Source organism: Aegilops tauschii, chromosome 6 (assembly GCF_002575655.3).
Source record: "Aegilops tauschii subsp. strangulata cultivar AL8/78 chromosome 6, Aet v6.0, whole genome shotgun sequence".
NCBI classification, from domain to species: Eukaryota; Viridiplantae; Streptophyta; class Magnoliopsida; order Poales; family Poaceae; genus Aegilops; species Aegilops tauschii.
In genome coordinates, this window is record NC_053040.3 from 129,097,765 (window position 1) to 129,119,606 (window position 21,842).

The following is a 21,842-nucleotide window of genomic DNA, read 5'->3' on the forward strand; positions in this document are numbered from 1 at the left end:
CTACAGGCAGTTGGCTCTGATACCAACTATGACGCCCCCGATTTAATCGTACACTAATCATGCACGCAAATGTGTACGATCAAGATCAGGGACTCGCGGGAAGATATCACAACACAACTCTACAACATAAATAAGTCATACAAGCATCATAATACAAGCCAGGGGCCTCGAGGGCTCGAATACAAGTGCTCGATCATAGACGAGTCAGCGGAAGCAACAATATCTGAGTACAGACATAAGTTAAACAAGTTTGCCTTAAGAAGCTAGCACAAACTGGGAAACAGATCGAAAGAGGCGCAGGCCTCCTGCTTGGGATCCTCCTAACTACTCTTGGTCGTCGTCAGCGGGCTGTACGTAGTAGTAGGCACCTCCAGTGTAGTAGGAGTCGTCGTCGACGGTGGCGTCAAGCTCCTGGGCTCCAGCATCTGGTTGCGACAACCAGGTAGAAGGGAAAGGGGGAAAAGAGGGAGAAAAGCAACCGTGAGTACTCATCCAAAGTACTCGCAAGCAAGGAGCTACACTACATATGCATGGGTATATGTGTAAAGGGCCATATCGGTGGACTGAACTGCAGAATGCCAGAATAAGAGGGGGATAGCTAATCCTGTCGAAGACTACGCTTCTGGCAGCCTCCATCTTGCAGCATGTAGAAGAGAGTAGATGGTAAGTTCACCAAGTAGCATCGTATAGCATAATCCTACCCGGCGATCCCCTCCTCGTCGCCCTGTTAGAGAGCGATCACCGGGTTATATCTGGCACTTGGAAGGGTGTGTTTTATTAAGTATCTAGTTCTAGTTGTCATAAGGTCAAGGTACAACTCTGGGTCATCCTTTTACCGAGGGACACGGCTATTCGAATAGATAAACTTCCCTGCAGGGGTGCACCACATAACCCAACACGCTCGATCCCATTTGGCCGGACACACTTTTCTGGGTCATGCCCGGCCTCGGAAGATCAACACGTCGCAGCCCCACCTAGGCACAACAGAGAGGTCAGCACGCGGGTCTAAATCCCATGGCGCAGGGGTCTGGGCCCATCGCCCATTGCACACCTGCACGTTGCGAACGCGGCCGGAAGCAGACCTAGCCTAGCAGGTGTTCCAGTCCAATCCGGCGCGCGCCACTCAGTCGCTGACGTCACGAAGGCTTCGGCTGATACCACGACGTCGAGTGCCCATAACTGTTCCCGCGTAGTTGGTTAGTGCATATAGACCAAATGGCCAGACTCAGATCAAATACCAAGATCTCGTTAAGCGTATTAAGTATCCGCGAACGCCGACCAGGGCCAGGCCCACCTCTCTCCTAGGTGGTCTCAACCTGCCCTGTCGCTCCGCCACAAAGTAACAATCGGGGGCCGTCAGGAACCCAGGCCCACCTCTACCGGGATGGAGCCACCTGTCCTTTCAGCCCCCTCATCAGAATCACTTGCGGGTACTCAATGAGCCGACCCGACTTTAGTCACCACATGTGTCATGTATATAAAGTATATAGCATATACCCGTGATCACCTCCCGAAGTGATCACGTCCCAGTAGTATAGCGTGGCAGACGGACAAGAGTGTAGGGCCACTGATGGAACACTAGCATCCTATACTAAGCAGCAGGATAGCAGGTAAGGGTAACAACTGTAGCAACAATGAGAGGCTATGCAACAGAATAGGATTAACCGAAATCAGTAACATGCTACACTACTCTAATGCAAGCAGTATGGAGAAGAATAGGCGATATCTGGTGATCAGGGGGGCTTGCCTGGTTGCTCTGGCAAGAAGAAGGGGTCGTCGTCGATGTAGCCGATCACAGGGGTATCGGCAACGGTCTCGGAGCCTACCGGAAAGAAGTAACGGAGGGGGAACATAATAAATAACAGAGCAATCAAAGGTAACACAAAGCAAGACGCGGCAATACGTTGTGCTAGGGATGACGTAACATAGGGATATGTGATACCAGCGAAGGGAGGAAACATCCGGGAAAGTATCCCCGGTGTTTCACATTTTCGGACAGATGAACCGGAGAGGAAAGTTGCGTGTTTGCTATGCTAGGGATGTGTGGTGGACGAACGGGCTGCGCAACCGGATTCGTCTCGTCGTTCTGAGCAACTTTCATGTACAAAGTTTTTCCATCCGAGTTACGGTTTATTTTATAATATTTTATAAAGTTTAAAATCATTTTTAGAATTAACAGAATTAATTTAATTCGAAACTGGATTTATGACATCAGCATGATGTCATGCTGACGTCAGCAGTCAACAGGGATTGACTGGTCAACCTGACCAGTGGGTCCCACTGGTCAGTGACACATTTTTATTAAACATATTAGTTAACCTAATCAGGATTAATTAGGGGTGGGCCCCACTGTCATTGACTACTTAATTAGCTAATTAGGTTAATTAGGTAACTAATGATTAATTAGTTGTTTGGTTTAATTAATCAAAATTAATTAAGTTAATTAATTAATTATTTTTATTTATTTATATTTTTAATTCTTTTTTTATAAACGTTCTCAGGGGGTCGTGGGCCCTGGCTGTCATAGGGCCAAGGGCGAATCGGGTTGACGGGCGTGCGGGCGCACGGGTGTGGTGCCCGTGCCCGAGTCCGACCACGGGCGCGGCCGTGGAGAGGCCGGCCGGCCGGAGCACGCGGGCGCCAGAGGACAGCGGTGGCGACGCGGGGACAAAGGTGGGGCGCGTCCCCAAGCGACGTGCGCGGGCGCTGGGGAGGAGGGCGCGCACGCGGGAGGACAACTCCGGCGGGCGCGGGCGCTAGGAAGCGGGGGTGCGGCGAGTAGGGGAAGAGGAGGCCGACGGACGGGGTAGCGGCACGAGGTGCGCGGGGGACCACGGCGAGTCGCAGGGCCGAGCGTGGTCGGCGCGTGATGGATGGTGCCGGCGACAGAGAACAAGGGGAGAGAGGGAGGGAGGCCGGAGCCTCACCGGCGTTCGTGGGGAAATGGCAGCGTGCTCGAGCTCGAGAAGGAGGACGGGGACGTTGTTCCGGCGGGGAGGCAGGCCGTCGTGGTGGCTCTGGGTGGCGAGGCGGCGTCGGGGTCGTGCCCCGATCCAGTTATGGATCGGGAAGGGGGCGAGGACGGGGAGGCGAGCGACGGGGTCGTGGAGGCGGTCCGGCATGGGGGGGGGGGGGGTTCGAGCGGCGACGTCGGTGGTGGAGCACGGCGGCGATGGGAGGCGCGGGATCGAGCCCTCCCTGATCCAGACCAGTCGAGTGGGAGGGGTCCGGGGAGGAGGACGGGTCGTCGGGCAAGGGGGGGTTCTCCGGCGAGGTCAACGCGGGCGTCGGGGGCGAGGGGCGAGCACGATGGGGTCGTGCCCCCGATCCAGATCGTGGGAGGGAGTGGGGAACGGGGGGGAAGTGGTGGATCTGGTGGGTAGCTAGGGTTTCGGGGAGAGGATAGGGCCATATAGGCCAGGGGAAGTGCGGGGTGGGCCGGTCTTGTTGGGCCTGAGGCCAGCTGGGCCGGGGCCCAGCGGGGGGGGGGGGTCTTTTCCTTTCTTTCTTTGTTTGTTTCCTTTTCTTCTTTTTATTTTTATTTTCCTATTCTGTTTTATTTTAGATACACATTGTTTTTAGCTTAAAAAAATGATAACAACTCCTAAATTGATGTTTGAGAACCACCCACTGCCATAAATGTTTTACCCCGAAATAAATTAGTTTAGAATTTTATTAATTGAAAAAGGTATTCACTTAATTGTTTTGCTGCAGTTCTAATCACTTTAGAGTAATTAATTATTTTATAAAAATGTTGTTTATCCACCAATACTATCGATGATTTAATTGTCACAATAAGAACATTTTAGTTTTGAGAATTGAAAACTTTTATTGTTTGACTTTAATTCAAATTTGAATTTGGATCGGTTCTGAACTAACACGAGATTAGCAACAGTAATCGTGGTGACGTGGCATCATACCAGAGGGTTACTGTAGCTTGATTACCCGGGCGTCACACGTAACACATCTTCTGGTAGTGCGGGTAGTTATGCTTCGAGGCGGAGAGCACCTCGCTCAGGTAGTAGACAGGGTGCTGGATGGCTTGGACCTTGTCCTTCTCCGGTCACTCGACCACCATCACTGTGCTGACCGAACGCGAGGTCGCGGCGATGTAGAGCAACAGCGGCTCCTTCTCGGCCGGTGCGACCAGGACTGGTGCGGTGGAGAGCATGCGCTTGAGATCCCGGAAAGCCTCGTCCGCCTGGTTGTTCCATTCGAACGGCGTCGTCTTCTTCATCAGCTGATACAGGGGCAAGGCCCTCTCGCCCAGCCGGCTGAGGAACCGGCTGACCGAGGCCAAGCAGCCGGTGAACTTCTGGACATCGCGCAGCCGAGCCGGCTTGCGCATGCGCTCGATGGCCTTGATCTTCTCCGGGTTTGCCTCAATGCCACACTCTGAGACGAGGAAGCCGAGTAGCTTTCCGGCCGGGACGCCGAAAACGCACTTCTTCGGGTTGAGCTTGACCTTGTACTCGCGCAGGTTGGCGAAGGTTTCCTTTAGGTCGTCGAGGAGCGTGAGGTGCTGCTTGGTCTTCACCACGATGTCGTCCACATAGACGTGGATATTGCGGCCGAGTTGCGGCAGCAGGCATTTTTGCATGCAGCGCTGGAAGGTGGCGCCGGCGTTCTTCAAGCCGAACGACATGGTGATGTAGCAATACACCCTGAAGGGCGTGATGAAGGACGTCTTCACGGAATCGGCCGGGTCCAGCTTGATCTGGTGATAGCCGGAGTAAGCATCCAGGAAGGACAGGAGCTCACACCCGGCAGTGGAGTCGATGACTTGGTCGATCCGCGGGAGGGCGAACGAGTCTTTGGGGCAGGCCTTGTTTAGGCTGGTGTAGTCGATACACATGCGCCAGGTCTTATTCTTCTTCAGGACGAGGACTGGGTTGGCCAGCCACTCGGGGTGAAACACTTCCATGATGAAGCCGGGTGCCAAGAGCTTGGCAACCTCTTCACCAATGGTTCTTCTCTTCTCTTCGGAAAAACGTCGCAGGGGTTGACGGACAGGCTTGGCGTCCTTGCGGACGTGGATTTTGTGATCGTTGTACTTCCTCGGGATACCCAGCATGTCCTTTGGGGTCCATGCAAAAATATCCCGATTCTGACGGAGGAAGTCGATGAGCTCGCCTTCCTATTTGCTCTCGAGGCGGGTGCCCACGACAACGTACTTGCTGCAGCTGGGGTCTTCCGGGTTCAGCTTCACTTTCTTGGTCTCCTTGGAGGGCTTGAACGAGGCCTCGTCGGCCGGCTCCTCGGCCGGGATCGGCGCGGCGGACGCCTCTTGGGCCAAGGCGACGATCCGGTCGAGTTGGCACCGCTCCTCGGCTATGACCAGCGACTCGGCCAGTTTGGCGCCGTCTCGGGCGCACTCCAGGGACTTGCGGTAGTCGCCGGTGATGGTGATGAGGCCCTTTGGACCCGACAGCTTCATCTTCAGGTAGGCGTAGTGGGGGACCGCCATGAACTTGGCGAGCGCGGGCCGGCCCAGCAGCGCGTGATACGCGCTGGACAGGTCCACCACCTCAAACCAGATCGGCTCGCGTCGGAAGTGGTTGCTGTCGCCGAACAGGACGTCGAGCAGGGCTCGGCCGATTGGGGAGCAGGAGAGGCCGGGAACGATGCCGTGGAAGATCGTCCGGGTCGGCTCCAGGTGTTTGGCCTCGAGGCTGAGCTTGGTCATGGTGTCGTGGTAGAGGATGTTGATGCTGCTGCTGCCACCGTCGATGAGAACCCGGGAGAACTTGCACGTGCGCCGAGGTGCGACGATGGTAGGGTTGAGGACGAGGGCGTAACCACCCGGATTTGGCATGACGGCCGGGTGGTCCTCCCGAGTCTAGGTGACCGGGCGCTCCGACCAGTGCATGTACTTCGGCTTGGCCGGGATGACGGTGTTCACCTCCTGCCGAAGGAGGTGCTCATTGCGTTTGTCGTCGCCGAGGCTAGTGAAGATGACGTAGGTCGCGTTCTGGGCCGGGTAGACGTTGTCGCGCATCGCGCCGCCAGCCGGTGGCGGCGGCGGAGGCGGAGGCGGCTGCCCCGCTCCCGGAGCCGGGGCCGGAGGAGGTGGGATGTCGCCCCTCACGAGGCGCTTGGTGATGGCGCACTGCCGAAGCGTGTGCGTGGACGGCCTTGCACCGCTGTGGTGCTTGCAGGGAGCATCGAGCATCTCCTCGAAGCTCATGGCGGGTTGCCATGTCGTCTTGCCGGTCTGCCAGCGCTTGGCGGCCGGGTCGGTCGCGGGCGCCTGCTCAGTGGCCGCGACGAGCCGGTTGTCGTAGCGCTGGGCCGGCTGATCGGCCTTGCGCTTGTTGTTCTGCTGGTTGTGCTGCTGCCGGCTTCCTTCGCCGGCCGGCTACGGGGGGGCACCGGCTTTGCTTTGCCGGCTTCGTCCAGCGCCACCTGGATCTTCATGGCGGAGTCGGCGTTGGCGTATGATACGTCTCCAACGTATCTATAATTTTTGATTGCTCCATGCTATATTATCTTCTGTTTTGGACATTATTGGGCTTTATTATACACTTTTATATTATTTTTGGGACTAACCTATAAACCGAAGGCCCAGCCCAGAATTGCTGTTTTTTGCCTATTTCAGAGTTTCGCAGAAAAAGAATATCAAACGGAGTCCAAACGGAATGAAACCTTCGGGAACGTGATTTTCGGAACGAACGTGATCCAGAGGACTTGAACCCTACGTCAAGAAAGCTACCAGGAAGCCACGAGGTAGGGGGCGCGCCCTCCACCCTCGTAGGCCCCACGTTGCTCCACCGACGTCTCCTTCCTCCTATATATACCTACGTACCCCCAAACTACCAGATACGGAGCCAAAAACCTAATTCCACCACCGCAACCTTCTGTACCCGTGAGATCCCATCTTGGGGCCTGTTCCGGAGCTCCGCCGGAGGGGCATCGATCACGGAGGGCTTCTACATCAGCACCATAGCCTCTCCGATGATGTGTGAGTAGTTTACCTCAGACCTTCGAGTCCATAGTTATTAGCTAGATGGCTTCCTCTCTCTTTTTGGATCTCAATACAATGTTCTCCCTCTCTCTCGTGGAGATCTATTCGATGTAATCTTCTTTTGCGGTGTGTTTGTTGAGACCGATGAATTGTGGGTTTATGATCAAGTTTATCTATGAACAATATTTGAATCTTCTGAATTCTTTTATGTATGATTGGTTATCTTTGCAAGTCTCTTCGAATTATCAGTTTGGTTTGGCCTACTAGATTGATCTTTCTTGCAATGGGAGAAGTGCTTAGCTTTGGGTTCAACATTGCGATGTCCTTTCCCAGTGACAGTAGGGGCAGCAAGGCACGTATTGTATTGTTGCCATCGAGGATAACAAGATGGGGTTTATATCATATTGCATGAGTTTATCCCTCTACATCATGTCATCTTGCTTAAAGCATTACTCTGTTCTTATGAAGTTAATACTCTAGATGCATGCTGGATAGCGGTCGATGTGTGGAGTAATAGTAGTAGATGCAGGCAGGAGTCGGTCTACTTGTCTCGGACGTGATGCCTATATACATGATCATACCTAGATATTCTCATAACTATGCTCAGTTCTGTCAATTGCTCAATAGTAATTTGTTCACCCACCATAAATACTTATGCTCTCGAGAGAAGCCACTAGTGAAACCTATGGCCCCGGGGTCTATTTTCCATCATATTAATCTTCCGATACTTAGCTATTTATTTTGCCGTTTTTATTTTGTTTTCTTTACTTTGCATCTTTATCACAAAAATACCAAAAATATTATCTTATCATATCTACCAGATCTCATTCTCGTAAGTGACCGTGTAGGGATTGACAACCCCTTTTTGCGTTGGTTGTGAGGATTTATTTGTTTCTGTAGGTGCGAGGGACTCGTGCGTGGCCTCCTACTGGATTGATACCTTGGTTCTCAAAAACTGACGGAAATACTTACGCTACTTTGCTGCATCACCCTTTCCTCTTCAAGGGAAAACCAACGCAGTGCTCAAGAGGTAGCAGCGTACTTGTCCGCCATCACCATGAGCGCGGCCATGGTGGCCGGCTCGGAGCGTAAGAGCTTGTGCTTGAGGAGGGTGCCATCCCGGCACCCGTTGACGAAGTATTGGATCGCTTGGACTTCGTGGACGCCCTTGCAGCTGTTCCGGAGCTCGGTCCAGGGTGCGAGGTACTCACGGCCGGCCCCTGCACGCACATGGTGAGCTGACTGGGGCGGCCGGATCGCTTGTAAGTGCCGATGAAGTTGCGCACGAAGGCCTGCTTGAAGTCGACCCACACGTTGATGCTGCCCGCCGGCAGACTGTTCAACTAGGTGCGGGCCGACCCCTGGAGCATGAGAGGCGCGTAGCGCACGGTGAGGCGGTGGTTACCGCCGACGATGCCGATGGCGGTGGTGTAGTCGGTGAGCCAGTACTCCGGCTTCACGGTGCCGTTGTACTTGGGGGTGTCACGGGGGAGCATGAACCCCTTAGTAAAGGGCTCACCCCGGATGCGTGGCCTGAAGCACGCCGGCTCGATGGGGCCGGTCTCCTCTAGCTCCTGAGAGAGGGCGAGTCGGTCGAGGCGGTGGCGGGCGTCGGTGTCGTCGATGGCGCGCGGGCCCAGCCTGTCAGTGACCGCGCCGCGGGGGGCGGGTCGGCCGTAGTCGGACGTCGGCCGGGTTGGAGCAGAGGGTCGAGTCAGCGTCAGGCCTCCGAGACCGGCTCGTCGCCCAAGCCGCCGGCAGTCGTCGGGGCGGGGTTGCGCCGGGTCCGGGTGCGGCCGGAGTGCGCCTTGCCAGGTGGTGAAGACGCCGTGTTCTGGTGGTCGCCAGGTCCAGCGACGCGGGCGGAGCCGGATCCGGCCAGCTTGGCGAGCTGGTTGAGGCGGTCCTGATGTGCGTTGGCCGCGGCAAGTAGGTCGTTCGACCTTTTGAGGCGGTCCTGCAGCTCTTCGCCTGCGAGCTGATCCAGGCCGACCGCGGCCGCCTAGGCGGCGCGCATGTTCTTCACGGGAGTCTTGTACACGGGAGGGATGGCACCGAAGGCGCGCCCGATCGCGCCGTCCCAGGCCCGCACGTCGGCGACCCAGCTTGGCTCGGGCGCGTCCGGCGTGAAGCCGTAGGCGGCGTTGCACTCCAGCTGAGCGGAGTTGAGGCGGCGCTGCATGGCGGCGAGCGTCTCGGTGAGGTCCAGCAGGCGCTGGCGGTCCTCGTCAAGACGAGTCCGGCCCTCGGCGATGTCGGAGGCATTGATGTCCGTGCCGATGGGACGCGAAGGCTCTGCATCGTGGCGTGCAGCGGGTTGGGCGGGCTGGCCCGCTCCGCTGCGGCCCTGACTTCGGCGGACTTCCTCACTGCGCTGGACGAGGAAGTGGCGCCGATGTCGGTGACGAAGACCTCCACGCAGAGGTCCATTGCCCCGGCGGGAGTGCCGCCGCCGAGGGAAAGGGGGGAGTCCGAAAAGTGAAGTACCTCGCTGGGGTACTCGTCGGCTGCAGGCGCGTCGGAGATGCGTAGCGCAGCGAAGGAGGCGGCGAGGGCGTCGATGACATCATCCGCCAGCATGACGGGCTCATCGGAGTCGGAGAGGAGCCCCGTCTGAAGCATGCTCCCGGCCAGGACCTCGAGCTGCCCCACGGTGGGCGCCAACTGTCGTGGTGGGCGCACGGCATATGCCAAGGGATGGCAGAAGAGAGGAGGTGGCTCGAGGGCACTGGTGGGCTCCAGAGGCGAGGTCGGCATGAGCGAGCGTGGGACGCAAGACATACCCAGGTTCGGGGCTCTACGGAGAGATAACACCCCTAGTCCTGCCGAGTGTAGTTTATATGTAACAGTACAGAGTTGCTCCTAGAGCTGTATGAAGGAAGAAGGAGGGCAGGCCAAGGCTTAGGCTGCTCCCTCTCCTTGGGTATGTGTGTTCTGCTGATCAGTCTGCTGGTGTTCGCTAAATGCGTGCCTGTATGCATGAGGGCTCCTGGGGGTTTTATAGGTCAACCCCCCAGGGGTACAAAGGTAATGTTACAAGGCCATGGGGCCGGGTTGTCATTGTCCGGGAAGCCGGTGCTGGGACCCGCCGGGGGTCAGGGCTCGCCGGGATCTCCGGGCACGGGGCCCGCTAGGTACGGGGGTGAGGGAGTCCTGGATTGAGGGGTCCTCGGGCGTCCGACCTGTTATACATGGGCCGGACTGATGGGCCGTGAAGATACGAAGACCGAAGACTCTCTCTCGTGTCTGGATGGGACTCTCCTTGGCGTGGGAGGCAAGCTTGGCGTACAAATATGAAGATTCGTTTCTCTGTAACCGACCTTATGTAACCTTAGATCCCTCTGGTGTCTATATAAAGCAGAGAGCTTAGTCCGTAGAGGAAGAAGAATCATAACCATAGTCATACAGGCTAGACTTCTAGGGTTTTAGCCATTACGATCTCGTGGTAGATCAACTCTTGTAATACTCATATTCATCAAGATCAATCAAGCAGGAAGTAGGGTATTATCTCCATAGAGAGGGCCCGAACCTGGGTAAACATTGTGTCCTCTGTCTCCTGTTACCATCGACCTTAGACGCACAGTTCGGGACCCCCTACCCGAGATATGCCGGTTTTGACACCGACATTGGTGCTTTCATTGAGAGTTCCATTGTGACGTCAAAGACAGGGTTGATGGCTCACCTTGTTGTCAAGGATAATATCACCTCCGGAGGAGCCCTGGCTCCGGGCCAAACCCTCCGGCTTGGCGGCTTTACCATGACCGCCTGTTCGGCCGTTAAGCCGACGATAACCTCTCGAGTCATCAAAAATCGTCTCCGCGTTGACTCCGAATACTCCAAACGGATGGATCCGACGGAGTTGTCGTCTTTAAACGAACTCCTAGATCGCATCGCCGCCTTGGGGGTCGCTACAGACTACGATCGGATTGGGCTTAAACCTGGCCAGAGAGAAATCAAATCTCCGCCGATCACCCATCAGATAGCGGTAGTGGAGGAGCAAGACAATAACTCTTCCTCTATATTGAGGATGCACCATGTTCGGATTTCTGAGCTCGAGGAGCCAGATACCTTTCCGCGGAACGACGTGCCCTGCCCTCCGAACCTAGAATCGGACGACGGGCCTAAAACATCAGTTGATATCCCAGAGTCTGAACCATTAAGTTCGAAAGATCTACAAACTCCGGATCGCAAATCGGGTCAGGGTTCAGATTTAAAAACCACCCACCCACCCAGCTATACGCGACCTTATGTACATATGACAACAGTCTCAGGAAACGGTCCATCACTTCTGGGCCAGATTCCTCCTGGTCAAAGACAAGATTAAAGATTGCCGCGATGAAGACGCAATCTTCGCATTCTGCAAAAATTGCACGGACGAAGGAATCCTCAACGCCATCAACCGCCGTCGCGTATTAGACTTCGCCGACTTGGCAACCATAGTACAGAAGTACTTCGCAATGGAAAACGCCTGGAAAACTCAGGCAGCTCGTTGGGAACCACCGGTTTCAACTCAGCCCCTAGTCCGGGCAAAAAGGACGCACCCTTGTGGGGCGCCTGACCCAATAGTAAAGAAATCAAAGCCCATTATAGGGCGCAGAACTGTTCTGGAGGGGTGGCTCGATAGGCCATGCAAAATACATGCAACACCGGATACCACACCAACCCACAGCCTTAGAGCATGTTGGATACTCCGGCAAGTGGCCAAGAGTGGCGAAGATGTCCTCACCAAAAATACTCCAGAACAACACCCCCCGGAAGACGATGACCTCAGAGTATTGACGGTCTTCGAGACCTTTGATTCAAAAATCAACGCAAAAGGGCACTCCGCGACCTCGCCGAAGTCTGCCAAGTCGCAGCAATAAACCCCTAGAATGACACGGCCATAACTTTCAATGCCGATGACGAACCAAAATTCAGGACAGTCCGGGCACCAGCCACCTGGGTCCTCAGTCCAATCGTGGACGGCTTCCGGCTCACCAAAGTGCTCATGGATGGCGGCAGCGAACTAAACCTCATCTACGAGGACACGCTCATAAAAATGGAAATAGATAAGAGCCGCATTGAGCAAAGTAACACGACCTTCCGGGGAATCATTCCCAGTGGGGAGGCGCGATGCGCGGGAAAAATCATGCTCGACATGGTATTCGGCACGCCGGAGAATTATCGGTCCGAAGAGATAACCTTCCAAGTGGCCCCTTTCAACAGCGGATATCACGCCCTACTGGGGCGAGACACATTCACACGCTTCCAAGCTATACCTCATTACGGGTACATGAAGCTCACGATGCCCGGGCCGAACAGCACCATCACTCTTGCCAGTGATCCGGACATAGCACTGCGCGTCGAAAATAAAACCGCATCCCTGGCCCTCGAGGCATTGTCTGAAGCCCTCGCGGTTGAAGAGCTGACCGCGCTGCGCTCCACTGTGGATAGGGATGACGTAATCCTGGACAATCGACCCAAATCCACCTCCTTTAAACCAGCAGATGAAATAGTCAAATTTCAAGTCCACCCGACGGACCCCAAGAAGACAGCATCCATCGGGGCACAACTCGACCCAACGGTCGATGCCGCGCTACGAGAGTTCCTGCGTGAGAACTGGGACATATTCGCCTGGCACCCTTCTGACATGCCAGGAATCCCACGCAGGTTGGCCGAACACAACCTCAATATCTTAAAGGGATATAAACCGGTCAAACAAACACTGCGGCGTTTTTCCGAACCCAAACGACAAGCTATGGGAGAGGAGCTAGCCAAGTTACTCGAAGCCGGATTCATCAGAGAAATAAAACACCCTGACTGGCTAGCAAACCTGGTGATGGTACCAAAGAAGGATAAATCCTGGCGCCTATGCGTCGATTTCAAAGACCTCAACAAGGCTTGCCCTAAGGATCCCTTCCCCCTCCCTCGCATCGATCAGATTATTGACGCAACAGCAGGACACGACTCACTGTGTTTCCTCGACGCGTACTCCGGATACCATCAAATCAAGATGAAGGAGTACGATCAAGCCGCAACGGCATTCATTACCCCATATGGGCCTTTCTGCTTCAATACTATGCCTTTCGGGCTCAAAAACGCTGGCGCCACCTACCAACACATGATTCAAACATGCTTGGAGAAATAGATCGGCAAGACAGTTGAAGCATATGTGGATGACGTCGTCATCAAAACCAGACACGTCGAGTCATTGATAGATGATTTACGTCTTACATTCGACAACCTTCGTACATATGACATCAAGCTCAACCCGGAAAAGTGTGTTTTCGGCGTCCCCGCCGGAAAACTGCTGGGCTTCATCATTTCCAATAGAGGAATTGAGGCAAATCCATCCAAAACCCGAGCTCTGTCACAATTGGCTACGCCAACAGACCTTAAACAGGTCCAAAAACTCGTGGGATGCGTGGCATCTTTAAGCCGCTTTATCTCCAGATTGGGAGAAAAAGCATTGCCACTTTATCGCCTTCTCCGACGCACCGACCACTTCGAGTGGACGGACACGGCAACGGCCGGACTGGAGGAAATAAAGGCCCTTTTAGCAAGCAACCCAATCCTGGCCGCGCCGAACGTTGGCGAACCCATGTTATTGTACATATCGGCAACACACCAGGTGGTGAGCGCCGTGCTCGTCGTCGAGTGAGAGCAGGACGGACACAAATTCCCACTCCAGAAACCGGTATACTACGTATCCACTGTCCTCACACCATGCAAATCCCGATACCCTCATTACCAAAAGATAGCATACGCGGTCTTCATGGCATCCCGGAAGCTGCGACACTACTTTCAAGAGTGCTCGATTACGGTGGCTTCCGAGGTACCACTCAACGACATAATAAACAACCGCGATGCCACGGGCCGGATTGCTAAGTGGGCCATTGAGCTCCTTCCATTCGACATAACATACAAACCATGCCGCGCCGTTAAATCCCAAGTACTGGCTGACTTCATCGCCGAATGGACAGAGGCCAAACTCCCTAAAGAGTATGACACGTATTCCAATTGGGTTATGTACTTCGATGGTTCCAAAATGCTGGCGGGGTTAGGGGCGGGCGTTGTCCTAACGTCCCCCACTGGAGACGTAGTTCAGTACGTACTCCAAATATTATACACAGACTCCAACAATGCGGCCGAATATGAGGCCTTGTTGCACGGGCTTCGGATGGCTGTCTCCGTGGGCATAAAACGCTTACAAGTGCGCGGGGACTCAAACCTCGCAATATCTCAAATAAATGGAGATTCCGATGCCAAAGATCCGAAAATGGCGGCATACCGCAACGCCGCTCTTAAAATCTCGGCCCGTTTCGAGGGGCTCGAGTTTCATCACGTGGCTCGAGAAAGTAATCAAGTAGCGGACGTCCTTGCTCGCATCGGCACCAAGCACGACCCCGTCCCACCTAACATCTTTCTGGAAAGGCTTTTTAGGCCGTCCGTGGTGTGGCAAGGGGAGAGCGACAACAATAGTCCGGACCCGATTATAACCTCGGATGCCGAACACACCGATATCATCGGAGGCTCAGCCACCGAAATAACACCTTCGGCCCATCTCATAATGGCAGTCATCGCCCCATGGACCGAACCCTTCTTGGCCTACCTTAATAGGCGAGAACTCCCTGAGGACTAGAATGAGGCTCGCCGCATTGTCCAGCGCTCTAAAGCCTACAAGGTTCACGATGGAGAACTCTACAAGAAAAGCGCTACCGGAGTACTCCAAAGATGTATCTCCGAGGAAGAGGGGCGGCAGCTCTTGGCTGAAATTCATGCCGGTCTCGGTGGTCACCACGCCGCGGCTCGGGCCCTTGTAAGCAAGGCTTTCCGAACAGGTTTCTATTGGCCGACGGCCCGAGCAGACGCACATGACCTTGTCCAACGTTGCGTCGGATGCCAGCTTTTCGCCAACCAGAGCCATATGCCACCCACCGCTCTGCAAACAATCCCCATCACTTGGCCTTTTGCGGTCTGGGGGCTTGATATGGTTGGACCCCTTAAAGGAGGAAGCCATAAGAAAAAATATCTGTTGGTCATGGTGGATAAATTCACTAAGTGGATAGAGGCCAAACCAGTTAAAACGGCCGAAGCCGGACCAGTGATAGACTTTATATCCGGCGTTGTACACCGTTATGGTGTCCCACACAGCATCATCACCGATAACGGCTCCAACTTCATAGCCGATGAGGTGAAAAACTGGTGCGCCAATCTGGGCATTAAGCTCGATTACGCCTTCGTCTATCACCCGCAAACAAATGGTCAAGTCGAACGAGCCAACGGTCTTATTATGAGCGGCATCAAGCCTAGACTGGTGCGATATTTGAAAGAATCAGACAAGCACTGGGTTGAGGAGCTCGACTCCGTACTCTAGGGGCTGCAGACCACGCCCAATCGTACTACCGGATATACACCTTTCTTCATGGTGTACGGCGCAGAGGCTATGTTACCCTGCGACATTATTCATGACTCACCTCGAGTGCGCATGTACGAAGAGAGAGAGGCCGAGCTTGATCAGCAGGACAACTTAGATGCCCTGGAGGAGGAGCGCGACGTTGCAAAAGCCCGTTCCGCATTTTATTAACAGCAGGCTCGCAGGTATCAAAGCAGAGAAGTGCGGGCCAAGACTTATAATGTTGGCGAACTTGTTCTACGCCTACCGGAGAAGAAAAAGGAGCAACTCAAGCCCAAGTGGGAGGGTCCCTTCATCATTGACGAAGTTCTCACCGGAGGAGCGTACCGCCTGCGTGCTGCGTCAGACAATCGCCTAGAGCCGAACCCCTGGAACGCGGCCAGACTCCGAAGATTCTATGCCTAGCGCCGAACTCTTTGTTCGTCTTCTTCTCCCTATTGTTCCCATTGCTTTTTCCTCTCTTTTTGCTTTTTCCTTTTTTTCAACATTAAAGCTTTTCGTGCGGCTAAACCGTGCACCTGTGACATACACATCCTTAAATATGTACGTCAGTTATACCTGGGGCTTCTTTGACAGAAGCTTATTATTGTTATTTTTCGAGCATCAAGCTCATCACATATGCGCGTTTTCCCCATATGTACCTTTTCTTTGCCATTATATGCATCGATATGACTTAAGTTTTGGCCAAGCTGGGTTGCCTGGCTCCTGTGCTTATGCCCTACGTTCCCGTTAGTTCGGCTAGGGAATAAAGGGAGCACCTCTGCGATTGTTACTGCCGGGTCCGGATGTGTACCTCAGACTGGGTGAAGCCGAAAGCTAGCGTTCTTAAGGGAATATTCGATCGGCGAACTAAAGATGTTTTTACATTCATTAAAATATGAACCCCCAGATGTTGAATATACTGCGATTTTTTCAATCACAGTTCGAACATGCACATTAACCCATGTACACCCAGGGAAAGGAACCCTTAACGGAACTATTCTCTCTGGAAGATGTTTCTTACAATCACAATGTAATATAACATAGCTAGCCGGAGACAACTTGTCTGTTCAAGAAACTATGACCCCTAGGCCTGGTTTCCATGCATACCCCGGTATATTTTGCCGCTCAGGTATTCGGAAACACTCTACACCTTCGGGTGCAGAGGTCGAAGCGAAAAGGTCTGCCATGAAAATCGTTTTACAATCCGGCTAGGGACGAATACGTCAAGGAAAGTACATGGTCACTTAGACTCATAAAATTCCTCCTCTATACCGTCTAACAGGCTGTCTAACTTACAATCCTGTTGGGAATATCTGGCGGCTACTTCTACTCAGTCATATACCAAATTCACAGGAATTTCTTTCCCATCTGACCCTAGAGGTCCAACCCGGGCCATATGATTTGGGTCAAGCTTGGTATACCATGTTTTCACCATGGCCCAGGCTTCTCGTGCACCTTCCCGGTAGGCCGATATCTTCCATAATTGGAAGCGCCACCGTGCTCCCTTGCGCTGTATAAGCTCGTCCATCCTTCCTGGAGGGGAGGCGGATGGCCATAAAGCCTTAGCAATACTTCACATCGCCTACCAAGCTTGCTCGTGCATTTGCGACAGCTCTTGTAGCAGATCGCCCGAGATTCCGGACATCTCCTCTTCGGGACGGCCAGTCAGCATACCTACAAATATAATTCTGTCAGTCCCTTTCATCTCCAAACTACACGGAGGTAAGTGTGACCACATACCAAATATGCCGCCGCGCAGCCTCTTATTTTCCTTCACAGAATCAGCCAGCTGGGCCCATACATCTTCCAGTTCTTCACCCAGCTGGGTGTGGGCATCCTACAGCTTGTTTTTCTCATCTCTGAGTCATGTCAGTACACGTTCGCCCGCGGCCAGCAGTCTTTTGGCTTCTTGTTCTTCCGCTTGGGCGGCTTTTAGTTGCTCCTTCAGTTGATCTGACGATCCTGCCATAAGATGAGCCACAGTGTTAGCATTACGGGTATATAATTATGTTTTCTCGATGGAGGGGAACATTACCAGGTGATGCCTTCTTGGATTTCTCCAATTCGGCGGTAGCAGCAGTTAGCTGGGTCCGACACTTTTCTAGTTCCTGAGACAACAGGTTGTTCTTCTCCGTAAGCACCTGGTTATACAATGATCCTTAAATCAGTTGTATCAACTGCTTCAAGTCTCGGGGGCTACTGGTATATATAATTATTAGTTTTGTATAATATAAATTTACCCGCATATCTTTCAAATGTTGGTCTGTGGCTCTGGCAAGCCCGTCTCGAGCAGCTTGGATATATGCATCAGCCGAGCTGAAGGCATTGAATGCCTCATTCGTAAAGCCGGGGTCGCGTAGAACGGCTCTCCGGCGCTGATGATTCATGGCGCTCTCCACTTCCGAGTTTGTGACGGATACATCATCTGACTCCTCTGCCGAGGGACAATTTGGCGTCACTCCCGTATCAGCCCTTGCCTTTAAAGCAGGGTCGGGAACCTGACTTGTGGAGGCGCGGCCGGTAAGATCCCCGGACATAGTCCAGCGAACGCTTTTCCTATTAAGACACAGCGGATAATGTCACAGTTGGATGTGACTGCCAAGGGGCATATTTGCAAAACCATACCTCTTCGTTGAAGGCTCGGTCGTGTATTCTTTTGCCTTCCTCTTCGAAGGCCTGCCCGGCGTGGGCACCGCTCTCTTTGGAGTTGCCATTGGCGTAGAATGTCGCGTCGAGCGCCTCCCCTTTGGAGCACAAGACAGTGCGGTAGGTGAGGTAGGATGAGGAGGCTCTTTCATAGGAGATATCTCCTGATTACTTGCGTGCGAGGCAGGGAGAAGACCGGGATAGTCGGCAGTGATGGCCACTTCCGTGCCGTCACAGCTCGCCTGGTAGAACACCCCATCCTCGAGCTCCACATATATGTCCGGATCCTCTTCGAATCCGGGGTCAAGGTTCCGGTTATGGTTCTCTGGCTGTGGGGCGGGGTAGTGTAGCCCCTTGGTGACTTTTCGCCATTCCTGTCACGAATGGACGGAGTAATGTTTATTAAAAGTGACTCAGGGAGTAGACTGAATGGAATAAGGGGATTGGAACTCACCCAACTAGGAGGGTTGTACATGTAAAATCCATCCCGGCGCTTAATGCGAAGGAATTCCTCTTCCTCCCCTTTGAATAGTTCGGCCAATATCTTGGCCAAAGCGGCGGGGGTGTCCGGACCTTTTTGACCGCAATGGGAGGCGTCATCTTCCCCATTGTAGTGCCACATAGGAAGCCCTCTGTATTGGAGTGGCTAAACCCCTCGCACTATGGAAGTCGCCATTACCTCGACTATTGATAATCCGGACTGGGCAAGCGTCTTTATCTTGCTCATCAGTTGACGGACTTCCGCACTATCTTCCTCCTCGAGGCTCCAAGGGCGCCAGCTATGGCGTTTCTTCAATGGAACCCTTGTAAATTCGGGAAGACCCATTCGAACTGGGTCAGGAAGGGCGATGTCCTCGATATAGAACCATTCGGAAGGCCACTCTTCGGATGCCTTCTTCGGCGTGCCGGACAGGTATCCGGTCCCGGCGATGCGCCATACTTCGGCTCTGCCCACTTCAAATATTGATCCATCTTGGTTGTGAGGGACGAGGCAGAATAGCTTTCTCCACAAATCGAAATGGGCCTCGCAACCCAGGAATAGCTCGCAAAGAGCGACGTAGCCCGCGATGTGCAGGATGGAGGCAGGAGTGAAGTTGTGCAGTTGGAGGCCATAATACTCCAGAAGCCCTCAAAGGAACAAATGGATTGGAAATCCAACGCCTCTTAGCAAGTAGGGGACGAAGCACACTCGCTCCCCCTGGATGGATCAGGGAAATTCTCAGCCTGAGCCTCGCCGTTGAAGGAATTCAATCCTCCTCGAACGGGGACTAGATCCGCAGGGGGAAGGAATCCCTGTGTTTGCAGCTTCACCAACTGACCGTGAGATACGGAACATCTCTCCCAATCGCCTTTTTATGGGCCGTGGGGACGAGAGGAAGGGCTAGGAGCGCTGGCCATGATGGAATGTTTCTTTTCCTAGCAAGCTCTGAGGATTGTCTGCGTGATGTGGAACGGATCTGAGATCCAATCCCGTTAAATAGACGTTGTTCCTACATGGCCGGGGTGTTATGTGCAAAAATACCCTAACCTCTCGCATTCGCTTGACAAGTGGAAGCCGAAGTTGTTGACGCACAGAAGCCGAGGGGCACAACATTAAATGGAGTGCCGAATACATCTCTTTGAAAGTCATCGGAGGAAGAACCCGCCTTGCAATGCCGAAGACAATCTGCACGCCGGACACATCGTCATTGAAGCCTGGTTTGGGGGCTACTGAGGGAGTCCTGGATTGAGGGGTCCTCGGGCGTCCGACCTGTTATACATGGGCCCGACTGATGGGCCGTGAAGATACGAAGACCGAAGACTCTCTCCCGTGTCCGGATGGGACTCTCCTTGGCGTGGGAGGCAAGCTAGGCGTACAAATATGAAGATTCCTTTCTCTGTAACCGACCTTATGTAACCCTAGATCCCTCTAGTGTCTATATAAACCGGAGAGCTTAGTCCGTAGAGGAAGAAGAATCATAACCATAGTCATACAGGCTAGACTTCTAGGGTTTTAGCCATTACGATCTCGTGGTAGATCAACTCTTGTAATACTCATATTCATGAAGATCAATCAAGCAAGAAGTAGGGTATTACCTCCATAGAGAGGGCCCGAACCTGGGTAAACATTGTGTCCCCTGTCTCCTGTTACCATCGACCTTAGACGCACTGTTTGGGACCCCCTACCCGAGATCCGCTGGTTTTGACACCGACAGGGGGCACTGTTGGCCATCTCGTCGATCGTCAGGGAGTGGCCAGGTTGGGTCAGCTACAGTGGCGCTCCGTCAGGTTGCCGCTTGCTGGCGTCATTGGTGACGACGGTTGCACTGTTGCCACGCTGGCCCTGGTCAGCGGGTAGGTGGGGCACTGTTGCCACGCCCCGGCTGTCCTGAGGCATGGGCGGGGCACTGTTGCCTCGGTCATCGGTAGGTGGAGACTCGTCCCATCGTACGGCTGAGATGGGATGGGAGCTAACCCATGGCCGGGTTGAGGAATGCGCCAAGGGTGCAGCTGGCTTGTCGGAGAAGTCTTGGCATGCCGGGTTTGGCTGTCTTGAGCTGGTTGTTGGGGCCGAGTTGAGGAGTCCGGCCGGGTTGGAGGACTTGGCCGGGTTGAGGGGGTTGGCCGGGTCGAGCTACCCGGCCAAGCGTGGGCCGGCTTGAGGGGCGATGCTGGCCCCGTCATTTTTTAAAAGGATCCGGGTTCCGTTGCCTGCCCGGGGTTCATCCCCCCGACACTATTGCAACGGGTAGCACAAGTATTATTTGCCAGAGCACTAACTTGTCATCTTCGGAAGACAAACTCACAATGATAAATAAATAATTTTAGGATAATGGAATGAGAAATGAGAGATGAAAAGGCTGACTGGCGACTGAAACCCTCCCTTATCTCCTTCCACCTCTCATCTCCCTCTGCCCCCAACACCACCCCTCTGCCATAGCCCTCATCTCTGGTCCACTCTCCCATGGCGAGCAATTCTAATAGGTGCGGTGTGAGGCCCAGGAGGGCGCGGCTCCCCTCGACGATGGCGCTGCCTACCCCGAGACCTCCCATCAATCGGTTGACTCGGGAAGCGCGGTGCAAGATGGAAAGGGTGGTGAGATTCAAATTCCCTTATCCATCCCATTGTGTATAGGTCCATGTTCAAATCATTTGTATGTCGTCGCTCAAAGAGAAGATGAGGTTCATCGGATTGGAGGGGTGATTGGATGTGGAGCTCATTTTTTGGCGATCAAGGAGGCCTAATCCCCCGATTCAGTGCAGGTGGCGATGTGGAGCACCTTCAAATCAAGATCTGAGGACGCTCCCACCGACTCCACTTGGAGCGGCTTTGTGGAGAAACAACACCCCTCCTTCATCAAAGTCTAGTGTGGCAGCGAGCGAGCTAAGTAGGAGATCTACTTTCTGCGGGATCACTTCACCGTTTTGGGACCTCACCATCACAATCTCGAGCCTCCTCCATGGCCAGGTGATTGAGGTGAAGTTCTTGTCTCTTTTCGATACATTTCCCATGGTCTTCTTCGTGAGATTTTCCATGTGTGTGCAACTCAATTTCCTTCGGATTCGGCTCCAATTCGTTCATGTTTCGATATGTCTTGTCCCAGGGTTATCCCTATTTCAATGTGTTCGGCGGTTTCTCCTCAAGTTAGTACGTCGAATTGTGACTTAGGGATTTGCATTCATGTTTCATCAGCATCATCCGCTCCAACCTCGGTGTTTGACTACGGCGATTCCTTTCTAACGAGGTCGTCGTCGGTCTATTTGATTTCCCAACCGCTCAATGGTTTCAATGGCGTTGTGCTGGCTCTAGGCCCACCTGTCGGTCCCTGCGGACCTCCCGTGATATCCATACCATCCATTCGGGTTGTCCCGTTG

At 53.7% G+C, this 21,842-nt stretch overlaps 1 pseudogene; it reads left to right on the top strand.

Annotated features, from left to right (window-relative positions):
* The window catches only part of LOC141025890 (uncharacterized), an 87,891-nt pseudogene extending 70,614 nt beyond the window's left edge, over window positions 1-17,277 (top strand).
* The last annotated feature ends 4,565 nt before the right edge of the window (window positions 17,278-21,842 follow it).